Source organism: Somniosus microcephalus, chromosome 11 (genome assembly GCF_052327205.1).
Source record: "Somniosus microcephalus isolate GS21.2 chromosome 11, FLI_Smic_1.0, whole genome shotgun sequence".
Lineage (NCBI taxonomy): Eukaryota > Metazoa > Chordata > Chondrichthyes > Squaliformes > Somniosidae > Somniosus > Somniosus microcephalus.
In genome coordinates, this window is record NC_140997.1 from 17,928,319 (window position 1) to 17,953,962 (window position 25,644).

A 25,644-nucleotide genomic window follows, 5' to 3' on the forward strand; every position below is an offset into this window, starting at 1 on the left:
TGCTGTTTGTGGGAGCTTGCTGAGCGCAAATTGGCTGCCGCGTTTCCTTCATTACCACAGTGACTACACTTCAAATGTACTTTATTGGCTGTAAAGCGCTTTGGGACAACCTGAAGCGGTGATATGCACCATATAACTGCAAGCCTTTCTCTTTTTTATAGAGGTTGCACTAGTTTTATAGAGCTGTTGAGCTGGACTTTAATGTGCAAACGCGCTGGGAGCAGGGATCCCGACAGCACGTAGGAATCCCGGAAATATGTTAAGCGCGTCTGTCACAGGCTTTTTAACGCAGCTACCTCATTAGGGTTTTATTTCTGGGTTTCCCGTCCAATCAGCATCCGCGGGCGCGATGACGATGCTCATGACGCGATCTCAACTCCGGTATTTAAAGGGACACTCCAAACATGCAAGTTGAAGCAGTTGGTGTTGGGAAGAAGAGCGGAGGAACGTCAGAAACGGAAGGTCAGACGGTCAAAGGCTGCGCCCCGCTGCACGGACGCCTCCCTGGATGCGCAATTGGGGGCTGTGAGGATCCGGAACGAGATCATTTTCCCGAGTAATGGGAGGAAGGAGCCTGCTGGGGAAACCAGGAAGGCGTGGTTGGAGGTGGTAGAAGAGGTCGCAGCAGGGGTGTAGTGCCACGCTCCTGGATCCAATGCAGGAAGCGGTTTAATGGCCTAAGCAGGGCAGGAAAGGTAAGAACAATGGCACATTCATCTACACCCTGCTGTGCGAATCACCCCCTCACTCTGCCTTCTCAAGCCTACTGCAACACAGCACTCCTCACACCCACGTACTTTGCAAGTACACCCATCCCTCTCTGTCTAAGCACTTCCTCACATCCCCATCTATCCACCCACCACACACTCACACTCATCCTTATGCAATGTCATGCCTCTCCCTCATAGTCACCCTCAACAAATGCTCTCCATCCATTGGGTGGACACACGCCATTACTCTCGCTCATAGGTCTCTTCTTTCCCTCCTTGCAGGAGAAGAGAGCAGAGAACACCGGGGAGAGGTTGAGAACCGGAGGTGGCCCTCCAGCCATCTCTCAATTAACATCTGCAGAGGAGGAGGCGCTGGAGATCAGCGGAGTCTTAGCATGCATGGCCAGCGGTGATGGGGAGATGGGGTCTTGCCAGCTACCTGGTGGCAGAATTAAATATCAGGCAGCCACATGCTATACAACACTCAGTCATGTTGACTTGATGTCAAAAACCACTGAAATATGATCATGTTCATAATGATAATTTCAAGCATTCTTACCTTGACAGTACTCAGTCATGTCTTTTATCTCCCACAGGGCCTTCACGCGTCCAGCAGGAGTTGGCCAACGACAACTCCTCAGAGGAGCTCACTCCCCCTGAGGGTGCACCGTCACAGGACTCGCGCAGACCATGCACCAGCTCAGATACCCGCACTTCCGTGGGGAGCAGTTAGAAAGATAGTTCAATTTTCACCTGGTGACTCGCACTTCACAAGCGAGCAAGAGCAGATGGTGGAGTCAGGGACAGCAGTGGAGAGTCCTCGTTGGAGGGCGCAGGACTCTCCAGGCTCTGCTCAGCTGGACACAGAAGCTGTACCCCGGGGGGGGGGGCCATCGACGAAGAGGATAATCGTTAGGCAGCAGCAGAGATTGTGCGATGTACTGATAGGCATTCCAAGCACACTGTCCACGGGTTGCAGAGAGATTAGAGGAGTCCACCTCAAGCAAGCGTGGGATGCTGTTGCAGGCCATTGTGATGATGTCTTCTTCCATGGGTGGAGTGGCCAACTGCATGGAGCATCAAACGCTGCAATCAAACGAGTGCATGCAGGCCTTGAACAAGGGCTTGCCGACTCTGGAATGCCACCTTAAATAGGATGAACGACACCCTAACCCTTTGCCTTGCAGCGCCCCAGTCACCTGCAGCAAAGTGTTCTCCAGCACAGTGGGAGCAGAGTTAACTATCAAACCGTGCGGCAGGGCCATGAGAGGGATGATAGCGAAAAGGGACATGGAAGTTGGGGGGCTCCGCTCAAAGCGCTTCCACTGCTCACCCGTTGCCCCTCCCCCGCCCCCAGTCAGTACCCGACATGCTGCCTCACGTCCCGAAGGTCAAGCCTGCCCCTGCACAGGGGCAGGTGGAGCAGTCTTTGACGGGGCCCGCACGGGCTCCCAAAACCAGAGGACGTCGGCCAAGAGCCTCTCAGCAGTCAGAGCAGGGATGTGAGCAGTCTGCCTCAAACTCTGCTGAAGCAACAGGGGCTGCACCATGTGGAAGCAATAAGAAAAGGAAGAGTAAGTATTTGTAGTTGCACATGGGTGTCTTACACATTTTGTAATGTTAAGTGTCTTTTCTTCATTTGAAGCACATAAATATTGTTGTTTTTGCATCACTTTCCCGTCTTGCCCATTCCTGGTTGCTGGTTGGCAAGTGGCCTTTTCAGTTGTCTGATGATGAATGGGAAGACCTGAATTAACAGCGACCAATGGGGGGCTGTGAAAGGGATGCTTGGTTGTTTGCAGGGCTGCTTTGTGTTAGTGACATTATTGGGGGGGGGGGGGCGGCTGGGGTGGGTGGGTGAAAAGTGGGTTTTGCGTGAGGTTGTGAGATTGGTGCACTGGTGGAACCTAAGTGAACCTCACAATAATCAGGGCATCCCAGGCAGCAACGTGTGCCGCTGGTGGTGAATTGCCTTCATCACCTTCCACCTCCTCATCTGCCTCCTCCTCCTCCTCTTCCTCCTCCTCCTCAGAACCCTCCGAAGAGTCTCTGTGCTCTGCGCCTCGGTCCTCCTACAGGCCTAAACCTTGCTGTTGGGCAATGTTTTGCAGAGCGCAGCACGCCATGACCATTCTGGAGACCCTGGCTGGTGCATACTGAAGGGCACCTCCAGATCTGTCTAGGCACCTGAAGCGCATCTTCAGCATGCCGATGGCTTGTTCATTGACATATCTGGTGGTCATATGGCATTCATTGTAGCGCTCCTGGGCCTCATTCCTGGGGTTTCTGAGAGGTGTCATCAGCCGCATTTTAAGTGGGTATCCCTTGTCTCCGAGCGGCCAGCCGGTAACTCTGCTTCCAGGTATGAATACGTCAGGGAGGGTGGACTCCTGCAGGATGAAAGCATCATGGCAGCTGCCCAGGAATCTTGCACACACCTGCATAAAGACCTTTTTGTGGTTGCACACCAGCCGCACATTGATGAAGTGGAAGCCCTTGCGGTTGATGAAAACTCCTGGGTGATCTATGGGTGCCTTAATTGCCACATGTGTGCAGTTGATAATGCCCTGAACCTGTGGGAAGCTAGCCAGAGCCGCAAACCTGAGCGCCCACTCATTCTGACTGGCGTCATTGCAGGAAAAGTTGACATAATTGATGGCCCTGGCAAACAAGCCATCAGTCACATGCCTTACGCATTTGTGTGCCGCCGACAGGGAGATCCTGCAATATCTCTGGCAGAGCCCTGGAAGCCCTCTCTCTTAGGCAGTCTCTCGGAACCGAAGATAACTTGCTTCCACATTAAAAATGAGTTCTCAGGTGACTGATGAGTCCAATGCGGGACCTACAGTCTCTGTCACAGGTGGGGCAGACGGTGGTTGCAGGGGCGGGTGGGTGGGGTGCTTGGTGTAGTGTATGTACCTTTAAGAGAGAACTACTTTTACAGTTCCTGTATACTGTAGTACCGGCAGTGACCACATCTGTATATAAGCCTTGAGCAGGCATTTGTACTGTTAGTTTTTAGACTACCCTCATCCAGTAAACACCTGTTGATTGTTGATCTGCAGTCTCCGTCTATTTATTGAAGAACACCATACCTTAAGATTCACGGATTCAACAGTGGCGACGAGGTCGATTTGAATCTACCTGCAACTCTGCATTTCCTCCCAAGGATTCGCTCCGGGAGGACAGTGGAAGAAAGTCGAGGCCAGAAGCACGGGCATCGACCACGAGCAACTGCCCAGTCATCCGGCAGAGAGTGAACATCGCAGGGGAGGCTGTTGAGAGCTGGGCTTGGTTCTCCAGCCACGACGATCCAGCAACAGACTGGCAACAGGTACAGCGCAGACCCTTCCCGGACAGCGGCGGCTGGAGCCGACCGACGGCACAGAAAAGGCTGAGCAGCGTCGACGGGGTAAGAGAGAGGGTAAAGCGCACAGGGCGCAGCCGGAGGTTGAAGACCGAGCGGCGTCGACGGAAAACAAAAAGAGAGAGAGGGTAAAGCACAGCCGGGGTTCAGGACCGAGCGGCGGCAATGAGAGAGGCGCACAGGAGAACGCGCAGAGCGCAGCCAGGGCTCAAGGGCTGAGCAGCGTCCACGGGGAAAGAAAGGAAGCGCGGGAGACGCCATTTGAGCCACGGAGAAGAAGGGAGAGCGTGGGAGACGCCATTTTTGAAGCCGCAGCGGAGAAGAAGGGCGAGCGCGGGAAGAAAGGAAAGCGCGGGAGACGCCATTTTGAGCCAGTGGAGAAGAAGGGAGAGCGCGGGAGACGTGATTTTTGACAATCTAACCACACCCAGGGATGCCGAAGAGTGGCAGTGTCACAGCGTTCGACAATGAAGTCGAAGATTGGGCGACATATGTGGAACGCATTGAGGTGTACTGCAAGGCGAATGAAGTGCCAGATGCCAGGAAAGCACTGGTTTTGTTGAATTCCATGGGTGCAAAAACATATGGCTTACTGCGAAACCTAATAACCCCAGAGAAGCCAGTGGATAAGGATTTCGAAAGCATAGTGGAAATCCTACAGGACCACTTAAACCCCACACCGCTGCTGATAGCAGAAAGATTTAAGTTCCACAAAAGGAACCAGCATAAAGATGAAAGTAATGCTGAGTATTTAACGGAGCTGCGCAAGCTATCGAAACACTGCCAGTTTGGAATGGGATGAGCAGATACGTTAAGGGACAAGTTTGTGTGTGGGCTTCAAAGTGAAGGAACCCAGAAACGGCTTCTATCAGAAAAGGATCTTACGCTGGACAAGGCTTTCAGCATGGCAGTATCACACGAAGCAGCCGCACGGGGCGCTGCAGAGATACAACGGAGACCGCAAGAATGTGGCACCAATGAAATGTCATATGGAGCAGGGAAGTGTTATCGCTGCGGCAGAACAACACATGACCAGAAGGATTGTTGGTTCAAGGACCAAGTGTGCAGACAGTGTGGAAAAGCAGGACACATAGCAAGAGTCTGCAGGTCAGGGAAGAAAACCAGCAGCAAGAAATCTCCACAGGAGAAGTACAAAAAGGTACATAAGGTGATGGACAGTAGTTCAGACGAACAGAAAAGTGATACAAACTCCGGAAGCAAGGAACTGGGTTGTCTGAAACTACATAATGTAATCAAAATGAAGGATCACCAGACTATCTGGGTCACGCTCAAGATAGACGGAGTCCAAATGAAAATGGAATTGGACACAGGATGAGCCCTAACAGTCATAAACTGAAGGGACTACAAGCGGCTATTCTCACATATACCCTTGAAAGCTACAGAGATTGTCTTGAAGATGTACACGGAGCAAAAAGTCTACCCCAAAGGAAAAATAAGGGTGAACGTGATATACAAAGGCCAGGAAATACCAAAAATGGACCTATATGTATTGCCAGATGGAGGACCACCACTACTAGGACGTGAATGGATCCGGAAGATACAATTCGATTGGCATTCCATACAGGCACTGAAGGTTGAGGCCAAAAAGGATGACGACGTCACACCTGGACGACTGTCAAAAATGCTAACTGACGCACAAGAAGTGTTCCAGGAGGGACTCGGAACACTAAAAGGCATAACAGCGACGATTAAAATAGAGGAAAATGCAAGCCCAAAGCCGTCGAAGCAGAGCTGGAAGGGTTGGAATGTTCAGGAGTACTGTCCAAAGTGGACTGGAGCGAGTGGGCTACATCCATCGTTCCTGTAATGAAGAGATCGTTGAGTAATACGCCTGGGGAACCAATGAAGGTCCGCATCTATGGGGATTTTAAGGTGACAGTGAACACAGTCCTTCACACAGTACAATATCCACTTCCACGGATTGAAGATATTTTCGCCTCGCTATCTGGAGAAAAACGCTTCACTAAGATTGATCTGGCACAGGCGTAACTGCAAATGGAGGTAGAAGAAGCCTCGAAACAATACCTCACGATAAACACTCACAAAGGTCTCTACCAATACAACCGGCTGGTGTTCGGGGTAGCATCGGCTCCGGCTATTTGGCAAAGGGCAATGGATCAAGTCCTACAAGGGGTTCCAGGGACCCAGTGTTATTTGGACGACATCCTGGTCACGGGCGAAAATGACAGTGATCACCTCGCCAACCTGGAGAAGGTGCTTACTAGATTGAAGGAATATGGGCTACGAGCTAATCGCCACAAGTGCGAGTTTTTCCAGAAACAGATCTCGTATTGCGGCCACGTCATCGATGAAGAGGGGTTACATAAGTCCCCTGAAAAGATTGAGGCAGTAGTCAAGGCTCCAGCACCGGAAAATGTGTCACAACTGAGGTCGTTCCTCGGGCTGGTGAGCTACTACCATAAGTTCTTGCCGAATTTGTCTACAGTTCTACACCCACTGAACACCCTACTGCAAACGGGGGTACCATGGAAGTGGAATGACGAATGTAAACGAGCTTTCCAGAAGTGCAAAGAATTGATCACATCAAAAGAGGTGTTGGCCCATTTCAACCCAGCACTACCAATTCGGTTGGCGTGTGATGCATCACCCTATGGTATTGGAGCGGTGCTGTCGCACAAATTCCCAGACGGGTTGGAGAGGCCAGTAGCCTTTGCGTCTCGGTCACTAACCTCAGCCGAGCGCAACTACGCCCAGATTGACAGGGAGGCCCTCAGCCTAGTGTGGGGAGTAAAAAAATTCAACCACTATCTGCAGGGGCAGAAGTTCACCTTGCTGACTGACCACCAACCACTTGTCTCCATCTTTAATCCAAAGAGGGGCGTTCCGGTGATGACTGCACAACGGCTACAAAGATGGTCCCTTTTTCTAGGGGCGAACCAATATGAAATAGAGTATAATGGCACGAAACAGCATGGAAACGCTGATGGGCTATCACGCCTGCCACTGCCTATTGCGGAGGAAGCACCAGCAGTGGACCCTGTCGAAATATTTTATTCGTCGATAATTGAACACTTGCCAGTAACTAACGCGGATATAGAGAAGGAGACCCAAAATGATCCGACACTGTCTCGGGTATATGATTTGACGGTGAAGGGATGGCCAACACATGGCAACTCACTGTTGCCAGCATTCTCATCCAGAAGAGAACAGCTGTCAGTATGCTAGGAGACAGTGATGTGTGGATCCCGAATGGTAATTCCACCCAAGTTAAGGGAGAGAGTGCTCAATGAGCTTCATGAAGGCCATCTGGGAGGGGTGAAAATGAAAAGCCTTGCTAGGGCTTATGTGTGGTGGCCGGGGATCGATCAGCAAATCGAGGACCTGACAAAGAGCTGCTCAGAATGCCAGAAGGTCCAAAATGCACCACCACATGCCCCTCTACACCCATGGGAGTGGCCCTCCTCTCCATGGCAACGGGTGCATATTGATTTTGCTGGTCCATTCATGGACTCAGTGTTCTTAATAGCAGTGGATGCGTACTCGAAATGGCCTGAGGTGATCAAAATGTCCTCCACCACTACGGAGAAAACGATTGCAGTCCTACGGACCATATTTGCCAGGAACGGCTTGCCAGAGCAGATTTGCTCTGATAACGGACCACAGTTTGTGTCCGAAGAGTTTCGGAAATTTATGAGAAGGAATGGGGTAAGGCATTACACATCCGCCCCGTATCATCCAGCCACAAATGGATTGGCTGAGAGGTTCGTACAAACCTTTAAAAAGGCAGTAAGGGCCATGTGCGATGATGACATTCCACTACAACATAAGGTGGACAATTTCCTGTTAGCCTACAGAAATGCGACACATGCAGTTACCAACCACACCCGGCCATGATGTTCTTTAACCGAAGGTTGAGATCTCGTCTGGATTTGCTCAGACCAAATGTGCGAAGAAATGTTGAGGATAAGCAATTCCAGCACATCAATGAGAAGCCGACAAGGAGCTTCAATGTAGGACAACCAGTCTTGGCCCGCGACTACCGAACAGAGAAATGGCAACCCGGAACGATATGCACACGGCAGGGGCCACTAATGTACACAGTGGATGTCGGGGAGAACATTGTGAGACGCCATGTCGACCAGATCCTAGCGTCACAGGAACGAGTGAACCCCATGACTCGCGTACCTGGGGATGAACCCGACATACCGGTAGCATCTACCCCAGAAACAGTAGCAGCGGAAACTGATGAACTAACCGACGACAGGGGGCCAGAATCGCCTCCACACCAAGAACAAGACACTCAGGAAAGGCGCTATCCAGAAAGGATCAGGAAGCCGCCCCAAAGACTGAATCTATAAATGGACTATTTCAGTTAAATGGGCATGTTAAAGTGTTAACTGTTATTTGAATGTTATGGTACTGTTAATCTAAAAGGGGAGGAATTGTAGTGTATGTACCTTTAAGAGAGAACTACTTTTACAGATCCTGTATACTGTAGTACCGGCAGTGACCACACCTATATATAAGCCTTGAGCAGGCATCTGTACTGTTAGTTTTTAGACTACCCTCATCCAGTAAACACCTGTTGATTGTTGATCTGCAGTCTCCGTCTATTTATTGAAGAACACCATACCTTAAGATTCACGGATTCAACACTTGGGTTGACGTGCGCTCCTTCCACTGTTTGCGCTTGGCTTCCGCTTGCTCCCGGCGAAGAGAAACATAGAAACATAGAAACATAGAAACATAGAAACATAGAAGATAGGAGCAGGAGTAGGCCATTCGGCCCTTCGAGCCTGCTCCGCCATTCAACGAGATCATGGCTGATCATCCAAACCCTAGCACCCGGTCCCTACACCAACAGCCATCCCACACAAGCCCTATCCCCATAACCCCACGTATTTAATCCCCCCCTAACACTAAGGGCCAATTTTTGTCATGGCCAATCAACCTAACCCGCACATCTTTGGACTGTGGGAGGAAACCGGAGCACCCGGAGAAAACCCACGCAAACACGGGGAGAATGTGCAAACTCCACACAGACAGTCACCCGAGGCCAGATTTGAACCCGGGTCCCTGGCGCTGTGAGGCAACAGTGCTAACCACTATGCCACCGTGCCGCCCGAGACTCGTGTTCGGCGCCTTCCCGGATGCTTCTCCTCCACTTTGTGCGGTCTTGGGCCAAGGATTCCCAGGTGTCGGTGGGGATGTTGCACTTTTTCAAGGAAGCTTTGAGGGTGTCCTTGAAGCGTTTCCTCTGCCCATCTGGGACTCTCTTGCCGTGTCGGAGCTCCGAGTAGAGCGCTTGCTTTGGGAGTCTCGTATCGGGCATGCGGATGATGTGACCCGTCCATCGGAGCTGATTGAGTGTGGTCAAAGCTTCAATGCTGGGGATGTTGGTCTGAGCGAGAACACTGATGTTGGTGCGCCTATCCTGCCAATGGATTTGCAGGATCTTGCTGAGGTAGCATTGGTGGTACCTCTCCAGTGCTTTGAGGTGCCTGTTGTACGTGGTCCATGTCTCTGAGGCATACAGGAGGGCGGGTATCACTACTGCTCTCTAGACCATGAGCTTGGTGCCGAGTTTGAGGTCCTGGTCTTCAAACACTCTTCCTCAGGCGACCGAAGGCTGCACTGGCACACTGAAGGCGGTGTTGGACTTCGTCACCGACATCTGCCCTTGTTGACAGTAGGCTCCCGAGGTATGGAAAGTGGTCCACGTTGTCCAAAGCTTTGTCATGGATTTTGATAATCGGGGGGCAGTACTGTGTGGCGGGGGCAGGTTGGTAGAGGACCTTTGATTTACGGATGTTTAGTGTAAGGCCCATGCTCTCGTACGCTTCGGTGAAGGTGTTAATGATGGTTTGGAGTTTGACTGCCGAGTGTGCACAGACGCAAGCGTCGTCTGCATACTGCAATTCGACGACAGAGGAAGGAACGACCTTGGATCTGGACTGGAGGCGATGGAGGTTGAACAGTTTCCCGTTTGTTCTGTAAATTAGTTCCACTCCAGCGGGCAGCTTACTGAGGGTGAGATGGAGCATTGCCACAAGGAAGATCGAGAAGAGCGTTGGTGCGATGACATAGCCTTGCTTGACCCCGGTCCGTACATGAATTGTGTCTGTGGTGGAACCGTTGGTCAGGATCACGGCTTGCATGTCGTCGTGAAGCAGGCGGAGGATGGTGACAAACTTTTGAGGGCAGCCGAATTTGAGGAGGACACTCCATAATCCCTCATGGTTGACAGTGTCGAAGGCCTTTGTGAGGGAAGCGTCCAGAGGCAAACAAGTTAAGAGCTGTGGTGACTTTGACAGGCACTGGTAACGCATGGCCATCAGGTCCAGCAGGCAGCACCTGACATGTCACTCTGAGCCTCCTGAGACACTGGTGTTCAGACATGTTGAGGAAGCTTATCCTCTGCCTGTAGAGCCTGTGGGCCGGGTCTGGCCTCCTGCGAGCTGCACCTATCTACTGCTCCCATCTCTCCTGTGGAGCTACAGATCTGTGACCAGTAGGCTGCCGCTGTTGCTGGTGCTTTTACTGGCCATCTTGGTCCTCATCTGAGGTCCAATCTAAGGCAGCATAAGTGGCACCCACGCTGATCCGATAGATCAGACCCCCAAATCTCAAAAGTGTTGAAGAAACCTCCAAAGCGTGTAAAGTGACCTCTCGGCACAGGTACTGTGAACAAACCCTTTCCCACAAGCAGGTAAGAAAGCAGCTGTGAGTGCTGAGCATTTATTGGCATATTTCCCTGCGATTGTTTCAGCCCCCGCAATTGCTGCTGCGTTCTCACCTCGCTTTCATTGGCGAGTCCCAGGAAGCCCGGGAAACCCGTAGACCCAAAATGAAAGTTAAAAATCACTGTAGTGGAGCGATTAACGAATGTTAAGTGGCAACCCAACTCTCCCGGTTGGAGCCGGCTTCCCGACGCGCTGTCAATTTCCCCGGCTTTAACCCCCCCCCACCTGCTCCCAAACCCACGCACCAGCGCATCGGACCTGTGAGGGAGCAGTGACCGGCGGCAGTTTAAAAGCGGCGGCTGATTCAGCGAGGCGAGGCCCGACCAGAGCATCGGACCTGTGAGAGAGCAGTGACCGGCGGTGTTGTGTATGTAACCTGTTCCACCTTAAGAGAGCTTAAGCCTGTTCCACCTTAAGAGATGTACTACTTTCTCAGGCTGCTGTAGACGTAATACCGGGGGTGAACACACCGGTATATAAGCACTGTGCAGTAATCTTGTATTCAGTATAGTCCCTACCTCCAACCAGTAAAGACCTGTTTTTATTGTTACTCATTAGTCTGTGTCTTAATTAACTAAATAATTCACAGACTTAACACTGGCGACGAGTCAGGTTCTTACCCTGCGGCAGTTATTCCACGGCGGTTGAAGAGAGGTTTCAAACCACACCACCCCACTGGAAGTGACAGGCATTAGGACCCTGAAGCCTCCATCAGCTTGTGAACCGGAGTAGAAGACAGGGCTGGGGGAAGACAGGTACAGGGCGATAGCGATCGGCAGATAAGGGCCGGGCCGCTTTGAAGTGAGGGGCGCAGCCGGGCCATCGATCGCAACCACCGATAAGGGCCGCACTCGGGCTGAAAGGCGCAGCGTCGGCAGACACTGAAGGCGCGAGAGCCGCGGTGAAAAGCGCGGGCCATCGATCGCGGCGGAGATAAGGGCCGCACTCGGGGCTGAAGGGAGACGGCGTCGGGGGACGGGCGAAGACCGCCAAGCGCGGGAAAACCGCCATTTTGTGGGCAGAGGACGACGGCAAGAGCGGGAAGCCGCCATCTTGGATAGCAGTAAAAAAAAAAATCTGAGAAATTGCAAATCTGATAAAGTACTACAATGCCTAAACACGGGAATATTAGCAACTTTGATAGTGACGTCGAAGATTGGGCCATATATGTTGAACGAGTTAAAAATTATTGTAAGGCCAATAAAATTCGTGAGGCTGATAAAGCACTAACATTATTAAATTTAATGGGTGCGAAGACATACGGGCAATTGAAACACCTGTTACCACCAGATGAACCGGCGGATAAGACGTTCGATGAGATTGTTACTGTCCTGAAAGATCATCTAAACCCCACGCCGCTGATGCTAGCGGAACGATTTAAATTTTACGACAGAAGGCAGCTACAGCATGAAAGCAATGCTGAATATTTGCTGGAATTGCGTAAATTAGCGAAATATTGCCAGTTTGGAACGGGACTGACATGCACTACAAGACAAATTTGTGTGTGGTTTATTTAAACAGGATACACAAAAGCGACTGCTCGAGGAGAATGAGCTGACGCTTGAGAAGGCGGTCACTATGGCAGCAGCACACGAAGCCGCAGCGAGAGGCACGGCAGTAATGCAGCTACGGTCACCAGAGCTCAGTGCACACAAATTGGGTGTGAGTTCTGGCAAATGTTATCGTTGTGGAAAGACAACGCATGATCAGAACCAGTGTTGGTTTAAAAACCAAGAATGTAGAACTTGTGGTAGGCTTGGACACATAGCTAGAGTATGCAGGTCAGGGAAGAAGACCAGCAACAAGAAGTCACCGCAAGGAAAATACGCAAAGGTACACAAGGTGACCGAACAGGAGTCCGATTCAGACGCAAGCTGTAATGAACTGGCTAGCTTAAGAGTACTCAACGCTGGTAAGGGTGCAGACCTCCAGACAATTTGGGTCACTCTTCAGATAGAAGGAGTCCAAGTAAAACTGGAATTGGACACTGGATCGGCATTGACGGTCATAAATAAGAAAGATTACGGAAAGTTATTCCAACATATTCCCCTACAGGATACGGGGATTATATTGAAAACATACACGGGGCAAAGAGTGTACCCCATCGGGAAAATAGAGGTTGCAGTGGTCCACAAGGGCGAAGACAGTCAAATAATGGACTTATATGTGATATCTGAAGGAGGTCCTCCACTACTAGGACGGGAGTGGATTAGGAAAATGAATATGGACTGGCATTTCCTACAAACAATAACGAGTGAGAACTCGGTGAAGATAGTCGGCCCAGACTCTGGAACGGATGATGGTAAGCCCAACTCAGGTGCAAAAGATAAAGTTTCAGCACAGAATTCCACTGAGCAACAACAACATAGTTTAACTGTGGATTCTGAGTCTGGCAAGTCTACTGATGTGCCCATTTCTGAGGGACACCGGGCTCGAACTCAACTCCATTTCAAACTACAACAGCAATTAGAACAAATGCTTCGCCGTTTTGAGCAAGAGTTGGATGCAACGAAAGAGTTCTTTGATATAGAGTTGGAGAATCTGGAAAGACAACAGAAGCAGCTGATGGAGAAAATGGAGCAGGAGCACACCAACCATCTGCGCGAGGAGGCCGAACGAATCAAAGCTGATTCAGGTTCTGAAGGTGCGTGCCATAATCTGGTGTCAGAAGAGTTAACGGTCAGCCAACTCCTTCATATGCTGAGGGACAAGACTCTGAAATGGGAAAAACTTGAACACGAGCTGCGATCTTCAAAGGAAAAGGGTTCGGAGCTCTCAAAAGTCATTGAGATGGCTGATGTGACGACACAGACTGAAACGACTGCAACAGAGCAGCCATTGGATGCCAAAAGTACGCTGACTCACGTCAATGTAGAACAACAGACCGCTGAAACAGCTGCTCCGGTAGAGGGATTGCATAGTCCGATCAATCAATCTCCAAAGGAAGTTGAAGTATTAAAATCACAAATGAGGTCACTAGTAAACGACTTGCTGAAAGCCCAGAAAAAGCTGGAGGCAGAGGTACACATGAAGAAGTCTCTTCAGGAAAGATGTCTGGATTTGGAACAAGAGCTGGCTAACGTCCAGCTGGGTATGGAGGAAATAGACGACCCTCTCGCTGACCTGTCGGACGACTCCGAATATTACTATGTCCTGTCCTGCCCAACTTGTAACTTCGACTCCCACCATACAGAAATCATGGAGGAGCGCCGAAAGTCTACGGAACATCGGGAGAAGGTGGCTCTACTACAAAAAAAGGAGGAAGAGAAGGAGGAACTGCGCATGCAGCTGGCAGCTGTGGCAGCTGACAATGGAGCCCAGAGAGTCTCCAAGAAGCAGAAAAGGAAAAGTAAAAACAGAAGATGACCCATCTGAACCATTATCACCTCTACCAGATCACACACGTGGTCCCTCTGAACGGAGCCAAATCAGTTCGGAAGTTCAAGCTGTTAAATCCATGAAAGGACTATTGAATGAGTAACGTGAACCGACTACACCACAGAGATTGAATCTGTGAACTGTTTTCCGCAGAGACTGAATCTGTGATCTGTTTTGACATGAAGTTATATATGTATATATGTTATTGTGTTACGTTAAACATGAAGTTATATATGTATATCTGTTATTATGTTAGGTTAAATGGGGGGATGACTATAAAGCTAAGAAGGGAGGAGTGTTGTGTATGTAACCTGTTCCACCTTAAGAGATGTACTACTTTCTCAGGCTGCTGTAGACGTAATACCGGGGGTGAACACACCGGTATATAAGCACTGTGCAGTAATCTTGTATTCAGTATAGTCCCTACCTCCAACCAGTAAAGACCTGTTTTTATTGTTACTCATTAGTCTGTGTCTTAATTAACTAAATAATTCACAGACTTAACAGGCGGCAGTTTAAAAGTGGCGGCTGATTCAGCGAGGCGAGGCCCGACCAGAGCATCGGACCTGTGAGGGAGCAGTGACCGGCGGCAGTTTAAAAGCAGCGGCTGATTCAGCGAGGCAAGGCCCGACCAGAGCATCGGACCTGTGAGGGAGCAGTGACCGGCGGCAGTTTAAAAGCAGCGGCTGATTCAGCGAGGCGAGGCCCGACCAATTCAACAGCAGGGGAGAGAGGTAAAAAGTAATCCAAGTGTGACGTCACCAGGAAGCAGGTAAGTGATTGGTTGGTGAGTATTTCTTTCTCCTTTTCATTACAAGCTTAAATTCTGTGGTTTATATTTTTTTGGGTCTCTGTGGTGTAGTGGGGACAGTTGGTAAATAAGCGCCCTAGAGTATATCTGTGGTGTATGTAACCTGTTCCACCTTAAGAGAACTACCTTAAGAGATGTACTACTTTCTCTTGGCTGCTGTATACTGTAATACCGGTGGTGACCACACCGGTATATAAGTGTTGTGTAGGGATTTGCTGGGCAGTTCAGCCCTGACCTCCGAATAGTAAAGACCTTTTAAAATTATTCTTGTGGTCTGTGTCCAGTGATTTATAATAAGCATAACTGGGACACACAGACTTAACAATATCTTTAACTGGTGGTATTGAATTAATTTAAATTAATTAAAGGGGTAAGTCATGCCAGGAGAGCCCAACCCCGTGTTATGCTCCTCTTGCTCTATGTGGGAATTCAGGGACACTGCCAGTGTCCCTGACCACCACGTGTGCCAGAAATGCATCCAGCTGCAGCTACTAACGGGCCATATTGAGGCGCTGGAGCTGCGGATGGATGGGTTGTGGAGCATTCACGATGCTGAGAGGGTCATGGATTACATGTTCGATGAGTTGGTCATGCCGCAGGGTAGGGCTGCACAGGCAGAAGGGAAATGGGTGAACACCAGGCAGAGCAATAGAAGCAGTCAGGTAGTGCAGGGGACCCCTGTGGCCATCCCCCTTTCAAACAGGTATACCAATTTGGATACTGTTGAGGGGGATGACTCACCTGGGGAAGGCAGCAGCAGCCAACTTCCTGGCACCAGGGGTGCTTCTGCTGCTCAGGAAGGGAGCAAAAAGAGTGGGAGAGCAATAGTGGTAGGGGATTCTATCGTAAGGGGAACAGATAAACATTTCTGTGGCCGTAGACGTGACTCCAGGATGGTTTGTTGCCTCCCTGGTGCCAGGGTCAAGGATGTCACTGAACGGCTGCAGGGCATTCTGAAGGGGGAGGGTGAACAGGCAGAGGTCGTGGTTCACATTGGGACCAACGACATAGGTAGGAAGAGGGATGAGGTCCTGCAGCAAGAATTTAGGGAGCTAGGTAGCAGATTAAAGAGTAGGACCTCAAAGGTTGATTACTCCCGGTGCCACGTGCTAGTGAGTGTAGGAATAGGAGGATAGAGCAGATGAATGCGTGGCTAAAGAGTTGGTGCAGGAGGGAGGGCTTTAGTTTCCTGGATCACTGGGCCTGCTTCTGGGGAAGGTGAGACTTGTACAAGTCGGACGGGTTGCACCTGAACCAGAGCGGGACAAATATCCTTGCGGGGAGGTTTGCTAGCACTGTTCGGGGGGGTTTAAACTAAAATGGCAGGGGGTTGGGAACCTGAGCAGGGAGACAGAGGAAAGGAAAACAGGGATAAAAGCAAAAGATAGGAAGGAGAAAAAGAAAAGTGGCAGTCAGAGAAATCAACGGTTTAAATCAAACGTGGCCACAGTAAATAATAATTCTAATAGGTCTAAGAGCGTTAAAAAAACAAGCCTGAAGGCTTTGTGTCTTAATGCGAGGAGCATTTGTAATAAGGTGGATGAATTGGCTGCGCAAATAGAGGTAAACGAATATGATTTGGTTGGGATTACGGAAACGTGGCTCAAGGATGGCCAAGACTGGGAACTCAACATCCAGGGGTATTCGATATTCAGGAAAGATAGGCAAAAAGGAAAGGGAGGTGGGGTAGCATTACTAGTTAAAGAAGGGATTAATACAATTGTAATGAAGGATATTAGCTCTGATGATGTGGAATCTGTATGGGTAGAATTGAGAAATACTAAGGGGAAAAAAACATTAGTGGGAGTGGTTTATAGACCTCCAAACAGTAAGGTGGAGGTTGGGGATGGCATTAAAAGGAAAATTAAAGAAGCATGCAATAAGGGCACAGCAGTCATCATGGGTGACTTTAATCTACATATAGATTGGGCCAACCAAATTAGTAACAATACTGTGGAGGAGGAATTCCTGGAGTGTTTACGGGATGGTTTCCTGGACCAATATGTCGAGGAACCAACCAGAGATCAGGCCATCTTAGACTGGGTATTATGTAACGAGAAAGGATTAATTAGCAATCTTGTTGTACAAGGCCCCTTGGGTCAGAGCGATCATAATATGATCGAATTCTTCATTAAGATGGAGAATGAAGTAGTTGACTCAGAGACAAGGGTCCTCAATTTAAATAAAGGAATCTACGATGGTCTGAGGAGCGAGTTGGGTAGGATTGATTGGGGACTGGCACTCAAAGGGTTGACGGTGGATAGGCAATGGCAAACATTCAAAGACCGAATGGATGAGCTACAGAAATTGTTCATCCCAGTTTGGCATAAAAATAAAACAAAAAAGGTGACTCAACCGTGGCTAACAAGGGAAATTAGGGATAGCATAAGATCCAAGGAGAGGACATATAAATTGGCTAGAAAAAGCAATAATCCTGAGGATTGGGAGCAGTTTAGGAGTCAACAAAGGAGGACAAAGGGATTAATTAAGAGGGGGGAAATAGAATATGAGAGTAAGCTGGCAGGGAACATAAAAAACTGACTGTAAAAGCTTTTATAGATATGTGAAGAGAAAAAGATTGGTGAAGTCAAGCGTCGGTCCCTTACAGTCATAATCAGGGGAATTTATAATGGGAAACAAGGAAATGGCAGACCAACTAAATACATACTTTGGTTCTGTCTTCCCAAAGGAGGACACAAATAACCTCCCAGAGATGCCGGGGAACATAGGGTCTGATGAAAGGGAGGAACTGAAAGAAATCAGTATTTGTAGGGAAATGGTGTTAGGAAAATTGATAGGACTGAAGGCCGATAAATCCCCAGGGCCAGATGGTCTACATCCCAGGGTACTTAAGGAAGTGGCCCCAGAGATAGTAGATGCATTGCTGGTCATCTTCCAGAACTCGATAGACTCTGGAACGGTACCCATGGATTGGAGGGTAGCTTATGTTACCCCACTATTCAAAAAAGGTGGTAGAGAAAAAGCGGGGAATTATAGACCGGTAAGCCTGACATCAGTAGTGGGGAAAATGCTAGAGTCTATTATAAAAGATGTAATAGCAGAGCACTTGGAAAGCAGTGACAGGATCGGACAAAATCAACATGGATTTACAAAAGGTAAATCATGCTTGACTAATCTACTGGAATTTTTTGAGGATGTAACTGGTAAAATAGATAAGGGAGAACCAGTGGATGTGGTGTATTTGGACTTTCAGAAGGCTTTCGATAAGGTCCCACATAAGAGATTAGCGTGCAAAATTAAGGCACATGGGATTGGGGGCAAGGTATTGACTTGGATAGAGAACTGGTTGGCGGACAGAAAGCAAAGAGTTGGAATAAACGGGTCGTTTTCCGAGTGGCAGGCAGTGACTAGTGGGGTACCGCAAGGATCGGTCCTAGGACCCCAGCTGTTCACAATATATATTAATGATCTGGATGAGGGAATTGGATGTAATATCTCCAAATTTGCAGACGACACAAAGCTGGGTGGGAGGGTAAGCTGTGAGGAGGATGTCATGAAACTCCAGGATGATTTGGACAGGTTGGGTGAAACATGGCAAATGCACTATAATGTGGATAAATATGAGGTTATCCACTTTGGTGGCAAAAACAGGAAGGCAGATTATTATTTGAATGGCAATAGATTGGGAGAAGGGGAAGTGCAAAGAGACCTGGGTGTTATTGTGCACCAGTCGCTGAAGGTAAGCATGCAGGTGCAGCAGGCGGTTAAGAAGGCAAATGGTATGTTGGCCTTCGTAGCAAGAGGGTTCGAGTACAGGAACAAGGATGTCTTGCTACAGTTGTACAGGGCCTTGGTGAGACCGCACCTTGAGTATTGTGCGCAGTTTTGGTCACTTTACCTGAGGAAGGACGTTCTTGCCATGGAGGGAGTGCAGCGAAGATTCACCAGGCTGATACCTGGGATGGCAGGAATGACGTATGAGGAGAGATTGTGTCGATTGGGCTTATACTCACTGGAGTTTAGAAGATTGAGAGGGGATCTCATCGAAACCTATAAAATTCTGTCAGGTCTGGACAGACTAGATGCAGGAAGGATGGTTCGGATGGCCGGGGAGTCCAGAACCAGGGGTCATAGTCTAAGGATAAGGGGTAAGCCATTTAGGACTGAAATGAGGAGGAATTTCTTCACCCAGAGAGTGGTGAACCTGTGGAATTCTCTGCCACAGAGGGCGGTGGAGGCCAGTTCATTAAATATATTCAAGAAAGAGTTGGATATATTTCTTGAGGCTAAAGGGATCAAGGGATATGGGGAGAAGGCAGGGACAGGGTACTGAATTTGGATGATCAGCCATGATCTCATTGAATGGCGGAGCAGGCTCGAGGGGCCGAATGGCCTACTCCTGCTCCTAACTTCTATGTTTCTATGTTGCAGATTCAAATCCAGCCTGCTGTGTCAGGGATTGTGATTTCACAGGGAATATAGGATGTACAGAGGATACGAAGTGCCATGGGGCTCTGTGCGACAACCACTTTCAGACCCAGACCAGCGAACACCTCTCATTTGCAGAACACTCCTCATGCAAGAGAACTGCTGGCATAATAAAACTCACTACGCCCTTGGTTTGAGCATAAAGCAAGGCTTTAATCAACTTGTTTCAGAACATGGAGGTCTAGTTGTACTTCACTAGTTCCTGTCTTACAAAATGTCCCTGGGCAAGCTGGGGCCGACGCCCGAGTATTTATACTCCTTGGACGGCGCCACCAGCTGGCCGTCCAGCGTTATTTCATGAGTAGTTTCTTGATGAATGATGAGATTTATAACAACTGCCAAAGAGGGTTTTACAAGATCGAAATTGAGGACGCTGTCCTGAAAAAAGGCAGGTGATTCAGGGGAGGAGGGAAGGGCGAAAGCATGGTTTATAGAGAAGGGTTTTCAGGAGGTTATGGAAAGCAAGCTTGGAGGTTAGAATCATGGAATGTTTACAGCACAGAAGGAGGCCATTCGGCCCATCAAGCCCATGCCGGCTCTCTGCAAGAGCAATTCAACTGGTCCCACTCCCCCGCCCTTTCCTCGTAGCCCTGCAAAATTTTTTCCTTCAAGTACTTATTCAACTCTCTTTTGAATGCCATGGTTGAATCTGCCTCCACCACCCTTTCAGGCAGTGCATTCCAGGTCCTAACCACTCGCTGCGTAAAAAGGTTTTTTCTTATGTTGCCTTTGGTTCTTTTGCCAATCACCTTAAACCTGTGTCCTTTGGTTCTCGACCCTTCCGCCAATGGGAACAGTTTCTCTCTATCTACTCTGTCTGGACCACTCATGATTTTGAACACCTCTATCAAATCTCCTCTCAACCTTCTCTGCTCCAAGGAGAACAGCCCCAGCTTCTTGTAAGGCAAGGCATTATTGGGAGAGAACCGGAGAAGACAGCAGCTTATAACTGAATAAAGACTGTGGTCCTATTCCGAACTGAAGAACCTAGGGGCCTTGTTAATAGCCAATGTTGCCACTGCGTGAATCTGAAGGACATCTCATTATATTGGCCTAAAATCAATGCACCAGCAACCTACATCTTCAAAGGCTCTTTTGACATCACTGTCTTCTTCAGTAACCTGGATGCTATTGATTGTACTCAGGTACTCACTGCTTGGATATATATCTACTGTGAGAAGAGAGGTTCTCATTCGATTAAAGTACAAGTGATAAATGGTTCTTGGAACAAAATCAAAGCGTGCCTGACAATTTCCTGACCTTCCACTGCTAGTTATTTATGTGTTGGCCAATTTAGACTGGTAAGGAGATTACAAGCACTGGCTGGCTCTGGCTGATGAGTACAAGAATGCCCCGCAGTCATCTGCATCTGTGATCTCTTCGCACCAGATGCTGTTTCTTCTGCAGGTGCCAGGCCACGGCCTGATGTCAGGGTCCAGTTTGAGCACGAGGGAGGTGTAATGTGGAGAGCAAATTTTTAAAAACTGTCCTTTGGGCGGACTCCTACAAAGTCTTCCATTTTTACTCGCGGTGGGAGCAGAAAATGGGAGGTTGGGGATTACCCGCCTGTTTTACACCCCACCCGATTTCCCTTTCTCTCGACGTCAGTGCAAAAGAGCTGGTACAGGTGTGATGGGCCGAATGGCCTCCTTCTGTGCTGTAAGACTCTTTGGGCTGGATTTTGCCAATGGGGAGCGTTTGGAGGCGGGACTCCCACTTGTCGGATTTCAGTCCCGCCTCCATCGACTTCTGGCCAACCCACGCTATTTTCCCTTGATTGACCTTGTTAAGCCCGCTGTAGCAGGCCAATTAAGGGGAAGCTGGTTACAGAGAACGTCAGCGTATGATGTTTCATCTGTCAAAATTTTTGGTTGTTCTATGTTGTTTGATGAGTTCTTGCATTCAAGACTCATCAAACCTCTTTTGTGAGCAGAAATTAGATGGTTGTTGCATTGGAGAATGCAACGGCCATCTGTCATCTCTGCCGGTGAGATGCGAGACTCTCCGCATCCCCAACTGTTGAAGCCTGCAGGAAGAAACAAAGGTAAATAAACATTTTCTATCACTTTCCCCTCACCTCACATAATCACCTCTGCACACTTGCACCCATCACTTACCTTCACAGCACACTTTTGCACCCCTCCGACCCCCGCAGACCCACTACTCGCCTTGTTGACCCTGGCGGGGTTCACAGCCTGCACTTGTGTGGTTAAAATGGGGATAATCCTCTTATCTGCCTGTTAACTACCTGTTAACAGGCAGTTAAGTGGCTGTAATCCCCTTCCCGCCTCCAGGAGATGGGGCCCGGCGCGGGTCGGCTACCCGCCTCCCGGGAAGATGGCACAGAGGCGGGTTGGGGGCGGGATGGGCACCCGCCCCCAGATTCTGCCATTTTCCCAGCAGTCCCGCCCCCAAACCTGCTTGCCCAGGGCTGGCAAGATCGCGCCCTAGGCTTCTACTCTAATTGGATCGGGGTGTATAACGGGCAGCCGATCCGCTGCTGCCAGCTTTCGCCCCCCTCACCCCCCCACAAAGTGAGAAATCAGTCCCACCGTTTATTTTTCATTTTCTCTAACTTCCTCCCCTCCTTTTGTGAAAGCACCCATACATACTGAGATATGTTTCCAGCAATGCCGTGACTATTCTTCATTTGTCTCACTTATACCCCTGGTACATTCTTGTATTTTACCCGGTGCGCATGTGACTCCATTTCCTTCCCTCTCTGTTGAAACGTCCAGCGTCCGCTGCCCTCTATATGCATAAGAGGCTTTAAGAGGAGGGTGGGATCGGTGCCGGCGTTACCGCCAAGCCCGACCCTGGCATTACCTGACGGTCACCTTTCCAGGCATGGTTACCGAACGGCAGCCGACAGCAGGAAATCCGGATTGCTGAAGCCAAGCGTTACACCTCCACTGCATCCCTCACTGAAGTCAGGTCACTCTTCTAACTTTGCACTTACCTCAGATACTCACTTCTCCACACTTGCACCCATCACTCAGCTCCACAGCACACTTTTGGACCCCTCCGACCCCCGCAGACCCAATACTCGCCTCGGTGACCCTGGCGGGTTTCGGTGCCTTCGGGAAGCTTGCACTTCAGGGCTCAAAATGGTGATAATCCTATTTTCTGGTAGTGAACAGGCAGTTAAGTGGCTGTAATCCCTTCCTGCCTCCTTGGTCACCCGCCCCCAAATTCTGCCATTTTCCCGGCAGTCCCGCCTCCATACCCGCCACCCCAGGGCTGGCAAAATCGCCCCCTAAGAGCCAATCACATTGCTGTGGGTCTGGAGTCACATATCGGCCAGACCGGGTAAGGATGGCAGATTTCCTTCCCTAAAGGACAATAGTGAACCAGATGGGTTTTTGTGACAGTTTCATGATCACCATTACTGATACTAGCTTTCTATTCCAGATTTTTTTTTTTAATTAATAGGCCTAGAAATTCAGTTGTTTGCGCCAGCCGCTAGCGCCTTAGGAGGAGGAGATGTGGGGCGCTAGGCGGCTAGCGGCCGGGCGCAGTGTGATCTGCGCCTCTCCCCAACTTCAGTAAAGATTTAGCGGCGGCGCAAAGCCTTTGCGCGCGCTCAGCTGCGCGCGCAGATCCTGACGTCATTTCATCGTGCAACGCCCTTTGTGCGCCCCAAACCGGAAATTCAGTGGCGCCGGCCTATTGTGCGCCTGGCGCCCCTAGCGACTGGTAGAGGGGAACAGTTCCCAGTCGCTGCGGGGCGAGGGGGGCGCAAATTAAAGGGCACTCCTCCTGCAGTAGAAATGGCAGCCATTTTGCAACACTCCTTCTGTGTGAGAGACGGATCTTTGCAGAGAGACAAAGGTAGAGAGCTTTCTGGTTTGGCTCAACACTCGCACAGGTACTTGTGGCTTCAGGCCACAGCTTTGCACTTGTCTTTAACTTCAGAGCCATAGCATTGATTGGAAACATATAATGGGGGCTGCAATGGGTGCAAACGTTGGCCTTCTCCATAGTCCTGGGCGTTGTACAGATCAAGCAGCAGTGGTCAGGCCTTGCTTCAGGGCTGCAGTGTGCAGGGCGTGGCAGGCAAACAAATCCACCCTCCCCATTTAAGAGCTCACTGGCGCCAAAGTGTCTGCCGTCAATCAGCAACTCGCCGAACCTGCGCTGCGCCCGCCCTCGGGGGTATTGCCCCGGGCCGCCGGCTTAGCGCCTAATGATAGTCGTGCATCGCCTGTTTTAGCGCAGCAGCAACCTCTTGGGGCGATGCCACTGAATATCGGCGAAGGTGGCGCAAAGTTGCGCCGGGCACAAACTTTAGCGGCCGCCCGGCTGTAGCGCACCAAACGTGGCTATACTGAATTTCTAGGCCATAGAGTTTAAATTCCCCAGCTGCCGTGGTGGGATTTGAACTCATTAGTCCAGGTCTCATAACCACTATGCTATCTTACCCTCAGGACATCATAAAGCCAATGAAGTATTTTGAAGTGTAGCAATGTAGGAAACGGGGCACAGCAAGGTCCCACAAACAGCAGAAGTACGGCCAGAATTTTCCCCTAAAAAAAAACGGGTGGGTTTGGAGCGTGGGGGCAGTTAAAGTGTTAAAAATGGGATTCCCGACTTGGTCCTGCCTCTAACCCGCCCACTTTGCAGGAGGCGGGGCAGGAAGGGGTGGGGTGCTGGGAGCGAGCGACCAACCCACTCCCAGGGGCCGTACCTTCATTTAAACATTGTAATGAGGCTGGAAGCCTCTTTTCTCCTCCCCCCATATTGTAGGAATCTACGGATTCCTATCTAAATCACTGAGGTCGAGTCAGTTCAGTAAATTAACCGAATTTAATTAAACTGATGAACAAAACAAAATATGCAGGAGAAATCACAAACAGGTCTGTACAGTAGCTAGTTCCACGAGGACTGAACTTAGAACCGCCCACCTCTGACGTCATGACGTCATCACGTTTCCCGCCACTCGGGGCACCACGTGACCAACGTGATGACGTCATCGCGTTATTTCAGGGTTTTTACAGAAAGCTTGTTTACTCTAGCAAACGGACCTAGGTGCTGTAACATTGCTTTAAAGACAGTTATTCACTTGTACAGGAGTTCCTTGGTGGTTTTACCACATGCGCCCCCCCAGAAGTGTCTTTAATCATCAAAGTCAATTGCAGAGGAGGTCGGACAATCCTGTCGGAACGACTCCGATATTCCCGGAGAGGAATGGATGGTGCAGTAGAGGAGCTGGGCCGCGGGGCCGATGGGCCAGGCGAAGCAGCCGACGCGGCGGTCGCCCACGACGCGGCGGTTGCGCCGTTTCAACCGGTTGGTCGAGGTCCAGGTGTGCAGCCTTGAGGCGGGCCACGGAAATGTAGTCGGGCGTCCCGCCGACGTCCACCAGAAAACTCTTGGCGCCCGCCTTCAGCACCCGGAAGGGGCCCGTATAGGGAGGCATGAGGGGGTGACGGTGGGCATCGTGCCGGACAAAAACGTATTTAGCCCTCATGAGCGTTGGCGGGATATGCGACGCAGGCAGTCCATGCTGTGAAGTTGGAATGGGCCGGAAAGCGCGCGCTGCGGCTCGGTGAGCCTCCAGTTGTGCAGTGGCGGACCAGGGGCGCGTCGGCAACGGGAGAAACTCGCCGGGGACCCTGAGCAGTAGGCCGTAGACCAGTTCAGCGGCCGACGCCTGCAGGTCTTCCTTAGGTGCCGTGCGCAACCCGAGCATTACCCATGGCAACTTGTCCATCCACGCAGTCCCTTGGAGGGTAGCCCGCAGCGATGCCTTCAGAGAACGATGGAAGCGTTCGCATAACCCGTTGGCCTGTGGGTGATAAGCTGTGGTGTGATGGAGCTTGGTGCCTAATCCTGAAGCCACGGCAGTCCACAAAGCAGAGGAGAACTGCGGCCCGCGGTCTGAGGAAATGTCCGACGGCACACCGAAACGGGCAACCCAAGACGAAAGGAAAGCCCGGGCGACGTCCGCGGAAGTGGTGGACATCAATGGAATGGCTTCCGGCCATCTGGTGGTACGGTCGACAAACGTTAGCAGATGCGTGAACCCTTGTGACGGTGGTAGTGGGCCCACGAGGTCAATATGAATATGATCGAAACGCCGCTCCGGTACCTCGAAAACGGCGACAGGGGCTTTAACGTGGCGCTGCACCTTCGCTCTCTGGCACACGACACAGGTGTTGGCCCAGTCGCGCACATCTTTTCGCATTCCCCTCCAGACAAACT